Raw genomic sequence first — 6,000 nt, 5'->3', positions numbered from 1 at the left:
TTACCCTTCCTCGCTCCCACGGAGGTCCTTCAGCGCAGCTCACCCCACACTGATAGTGGAGTGAGCCGGGTCCCCTCCCACTGACAGAGGAGAATCTCACTACCCTCTGTGTTGGGGAAGCCGCTCTGCCCTGACTGACTGAAAAGGGTCTCCATGGAGATGCCTACAGCGAATCAGAGCTGAGTGGGTTCACCAGCACAGAGGACATTGGGATTCTCCGCAGATGCAGTTATTGTTTGAATACAGTCTGGAAGCACAGGTAAGCAACACTCATTGAGGACTGGATTAGGAGGCAATAGCAGGGCTGTAGGATAGCGGAACTTCATGGCTTCAGGATATACATTGCTAAAGAAAGCAGCAAAATAGCTCAGAGTAGATTCACTCAATGGGAACTCTAGTGGGTTCCCATTGAGACCAAATTAGACCACTAATTTGAAAGGGACCTGGGCAATTTGGAGCTGGAACAGCAGATGTGGTGAGTGAGCCAATGGCATGGGGACCAGACTGGTTGGTGACAGTTTGAGGCCATATAAGAACCACTTCTATAACCAATTTGTTATATTTTGGTAAACTCCAACCCTATTTGATCTATAGCTCCCCCCCCCCCCCCCTCGCACACACCTTTTTCTATTCTGCCCCAAACTATGCATGTTAAGATATTTTAGTATATCCAGGTAAGTTATGTAATGTAGGCCGTGCACCATTTTAGTTGCCCTTCTTTGTACAGTCTCTGGGGATTTATTTATATAATTTTGAAGATATGGCCTTCAGAACTAACCCAGTGCTTTAGATGAGGCCGTACCAATTATAGGTGTTTCTATAATGGGTGCAGTGGTGCACCTGTAGATTATACTTACCCCTCCAAAGTGCCATGGTGGCATCGGTGGCATTTCCAAGTGATAATGCCAGAGTCTGCTCGACATGGGTCCTCTCCTCTCTTAAAATGCCCCTGGTACCAATGACCTATACAGTGGCATTTTTACAGTACTTCATTCTCGCTGCTGCTTAGTCCTCTCCCTATGCAACCAAGCATTGCCTTACTCATTGCTTTGTTGCATTGCTTACATCAGAGGTTCCCAAACGCGGTCCTCAAGGCACCCCAACGGTCCAGGTTTTAGGTATATCCATGGCTCAGCACAGATGGTTCAATCAGACTGACTGAGTTACTAATTAAGTCACCTGTGGCCAGGCATGGATATACTTAATACCTGGCCCGTTGGGGTGCCTTGAGGACCACGTTTGGGAACCTCTGGCTTACATGTATTCAAGTCATGTGAAATAGTGACACCTGGATCCTGTACCTCATCATTAGTTTCTATTACAGTTCCCATAAAATTATAGTTAGCCTTTTTGTTTTTGAGACCTAACTGCATAATTTCCCATGGGTCCTCAGGACCCCATAAAGGGCATGTTTTGCAGGTCTGTGGATCTTTTAAAATGGTATATGAGTAATGAATGCACCTGTGCACCTGCCGGGTGACCTGGAAAACGTGAAATGTGTGGTGTCCTGAGGACCGAATTTGAGAACCTCTGCACTAATCTACCTAGATCATCAATGACCTGTTACACAATCTAAGTTTTTCTGGTTCTGTTCGGTTTTTACTAAATAAGATTGTCTACACATTTTTAGGAATTCAACTCAGAAAATGGTCATCGGTCTTTCCTTACAGCTCACATTTGTGCTCAGATTTTGTTTTTATACTGTAGCTGGGTATAAACTACACACTAACATAGATGTTTAAACGCCCACCCTGAAGGATAACTGGTAAGGTTATAAATGTTACGCCTGCTTGTGGCTTAACTTGAGATAGGTTGAACATTCTAGAGGTCATATGAGGGTAAATTAAAGATGTTGAAATGAATGAGGGGCTGGTAGATGACATTGTAGTGACGGGTGGTTTAGAACTGTTAATCTGTGGTTCTCTGTGGTTGACTCGGAATGTCAACAACACATGTACAGTGCAAGGGGTTTAAATAAAGAAGGAATATTAAAGTGAGAGACACCATATGAAACCAACGCACGTGAAGTATAATGTTGTCCCACAAGTTATGGTCATGCCCAATCCACCCCCACCCCCATTTGAGGCATTTATGTCTGGATAGACGCAAAAGGTCAACCCCAAAAGGATTGACATGGACAAAAGGTTGATACAAGCACAAGGTCAACATGGAAAATGTCAACAAAGGAAAAGGTTGGCACGAGTTTTTCATGTTTTTTGTCAATGTCAACATTTATCGACATGGACTTCCAATTAGTGTATGCGTATCCTTGCATGGCAAGCTTCGTTCGCCATGCCTCGGGCACTTTACCATATCCAGTCATACTACTTGAAACGTAAGGCATGACGAAGTCCAAAATATGCAGAGAAAAAATTGTGAAAAACCCATGTTGGCTTTTTCATGTGTTAATCATTGACACGCCAACCTTTTCCTTGTGTCAAACATTTGTCAATGTCAGCATGTTAAACCTTTTGTTCAGTGTATGTTGACCTTTTGGTGTAGACTTATTGATTGTCGACCTAGACATTGTTGACCTATCAAACAGAAGCAGCCTGATCTAGGGAAAGCAGGGTATCAAGCTTCAAAAGGTAAAAAAGTGGAGAGTGATAAACAACCAGCCAATCAGCTCCTAACTGCAATGTGACAGGCTGGGTTTGAAAAATGACAGGTAGGAGCTGATTGGCTGGTGTTTTATCACTCTCCACTTTACCACTTTTTGAAGCTTGATACAGCTGTCCCCCACAGAGGAGAGATGGTATAACATTATCACAAGCTGCCCATACACTGCCTGACTTCTCCTCATGGAGAAGTTACCAGCAATCCCCTCGAGAAGGTCCTTTTGCATGTGATATATCGTATACAATCCCAGCCAAGCCTGCCCAGCTCAGAAACAATCCAAAAGATTGGGTGAAATTAAATACGATGAGAGATTCAGAAAGCGAGAGATTTGGTAAGAAATCTCCAGTTTTTTAAAGCGGCAATCATTTAAACCAGTTTGATTCTGCAGTGTAAATGATTGCCGCTTTAGTCAGATTGCTTAGAAAATAGCACAAATAGCGAAAAATCGCCCCTTTACAACTGACTGTGATCTCTATCTATACACAGCATGTATACAATGCATAAAAACTAAACCTAAATGGTTTTGGAATAAGCTACAAAGTACACAGTACATGGTCAGTAGCTGCTGCCTCTGGTCATCATTACCACGACTAATATAGATGTACTGTTTGAACAGTCTGGTGTTATTTATGACTCAGAAAAATCCTTCTTTAGTAAATTTACTTTATCTGTTTTTATATTTTGAGTAAAAATATTCCAGGGAAGTTTTCCTGAGCTATGAATACTGTGACTTTCATTTAATCATTCAAAGTATTTAAACTGCATTAAAATGACTCCTGTTTGGAAGGATGAACACATGTAATTTATGCATTAGTCATTTTTCATTTTCACACTTGTGCATCTTATTTCCATGTAGTGACATCACATGTCTTTACGGTGTCCCCTGCCTGCCACGCCCCTTCAGCATATGATGTCATGCTGATGGGGCAGGCACACAAGCCGCCAGGAAGGACTGCACCGCCTGGAATGTCCTCAGTATATTTTAGGGGACTGTGCAGGTTGCATTGTGGATGTCTGTAGGATCCAAAAGAAGCTACAACCACCAGTGATAACATTTAGGGAGGGACATACTGTCCCTGTGCATGTTGTTATATTATTTTATTCATGTTACGATCCCCTCAATGTGAAGCCCATAATATCTCAGCATTTATATATAAATAATCATCACCTGGATTTGTCATTGGTAATTAGCAAAACTAATCTTGAATTATTATTAATGCCAAATACAAGTTTAAAACTCACATTAGTAAATAAATATTAAAAATAAACATTAAATAGCGATATAAACATGATCAAAAAAATGTTTTTGTAAAAAATATGAAATCCATAATGCAACCAGGCAAAATAAAGCTACCGGACATACGGTTCGGGGTAAATTTTCTAAGATGGGAGTTCTTTTTGCGATGGGATGTTGCCCATAGCAACCTGAAACCTATGCGGGATGCAGCTGTGTCAGGGGGACAGGAGAGATTGCAGCAGGTAGCAGAGATTCCTGCTGCCGATATTTTCTACATACATTCTTGGGGTACTTAATATTTGCGGTTAATCCCCAAAAATGGGTGTTTTTTGGGGGAGTCGCAAATATTCGGGATTCTGACGGTTGTTTCTCCAAAATCGGAATCCCGACTGTCAGTAGCCCGACAGGGGGGTGAGCGCATTGAAGCACCTATTCTAGTCTCCCCTATGGAGGCCGTGGACCCCCACGAGGGACAATAGCCGTGTAAATCGGGATTCCGGCTGTTGGGCTACTGACAGTCAGGATTTCGATGTCTGAGAAACGACTGTCGGAATCCTGACTGTCGGTCACTCATCCAGCACCCATTCCCTTCCCACTACCACCTGTCATTCCTCATTCTGACATATATATATACTAGGTGATTCATCGCGCCCTACGGGCGCTCTTCACACCGTCGTAAGGGGCTGCGCCCCCTTAATTTGTGAACGTTTGTATATGAGAAACACTTAGGTGTCCGCGAATCGCGGGAGGGGGGGGTCGCGGAGGGTGCTGCGAATTGCAGGAGGGGGGGTCGCGGGGGGTGCCGCGAATTGCAGGAGGTGGGGTTATGGGGGGGTGGATGCTGCGAATCGCGGGAGGGGAAGGATTGCAGAGAATCGCGGGAGGGGGGTCGCGGGGTGGGTTGCCGCAAATCGCGGGAGGGGGGTTACGGGGGCGGGGGTTGCGGCGAATCATGGTAGGGGGGGTCGCGGGGGGTGTGCCGTGAATCACGGGAGGGGGGGTCACGGGGTGGGGTGCCGAGAATCGCGGGGGGGTGTGTGTGTGCCGTGAATCGCGGGAGTGGGGGTTGCGGGGGGGGGTGGGGGGGTGTGACGCGAATCGCCACAAGAAAAAATCAACACAGAAAGGTCAACACATGTAAATGTTGACATAAGTGTGGCACTTCATTGGTGTCCATGTCGACACATGAGAATGAATATGAAAACATTCAAAAAATGAAAAAAAAAACTACAAAAACTCATGTCAACCTTTTTCATTGTCGACCATAGCCATGTCAGTGTTTTCCATGTGCAATTTAATTCTGGAGCTGCCGCGAATCGCGGGGGGTGCCGCGAATTGCGGGAGGGGGGGTCGCGGGGGTGGGTGCCGCGAATCGCGGGAGGGGGGGTTACGGGGCGGGGGTTGCGGCGAATCATGGGAGGGGGGGTCGCGGGGGTGTGCTGTGAATCAAGGGAGGGGGGGTCACGGGGTGGGGTGCCGAGAATCGCGGGGGAGGTGTGTGTGTGTGTGCCGTGAATCGCGGGAGTGGGGGTTGTGGGGGGGAGGGTGTGACGCAAATCGCCACAAGAAAAAAATCAACACAGAAAGGTCAACACATGTATATGTTGACATAAGTGTGGCACTTCATTGGTGTCCATGTCGACACATGAGAATGAATATGAAAATATTCAAAAAATGACAAAAAAACTTCAAAAACTCATGTCAACCTTTTTCATTGTCGACCATAGCCATGTCAGTGTTTTCCATGTGCAATTTAATTCTGGAGCTGCCGCGAATCACGGAGGGGTGCCGCGAATTGCGGGAGGGGGGGTCGCGGGGGTGGGTGCCGCGAATCGCGGGAGGGCGGGGTTCACAGGGGTTCCGGTGGGGGGTTGCCGCAAATTGCGGGAGGTGGGGGGTCACGGGGGGTGCCGCGAATCGCGGGAGGGGGGGTTGCGAGGGGGTGTGACGTGAATCGCCACAAGAAAAAATCAACACAGAAAGGTCAACACATGTAAATGTTGACATAAGTGTGCCACTTCATTGGTGTCCATGTCGACACATGACAATGAATATGAAAAAATTAAAAAAATTAAAAATAAATCTTCAAAAACTCATGTCAACCTTTTTCATTGTCGACCATAGCCATGTCAGTGTTTTGCATG

The sequence above is a fragment of the Crinia signifera genome, chromosome 3 (assembly GCF_055691185.1).
Source record: "Crinia signifera chromosome 3, ASM5569118v1, whole genome shotgun sequence".
Classification (NCBI taxonomy): domain Eukaryota; kingdom Metazoa; phylum Chordata; class Amphibia; order Anura; family Myobatrachidae; genus Crinia; species Crinia signifera.
The sequence above is the reverse complement of the archived record's forward strand: the minus strand, read 5'-3'. Positions refer to the sequence as shown.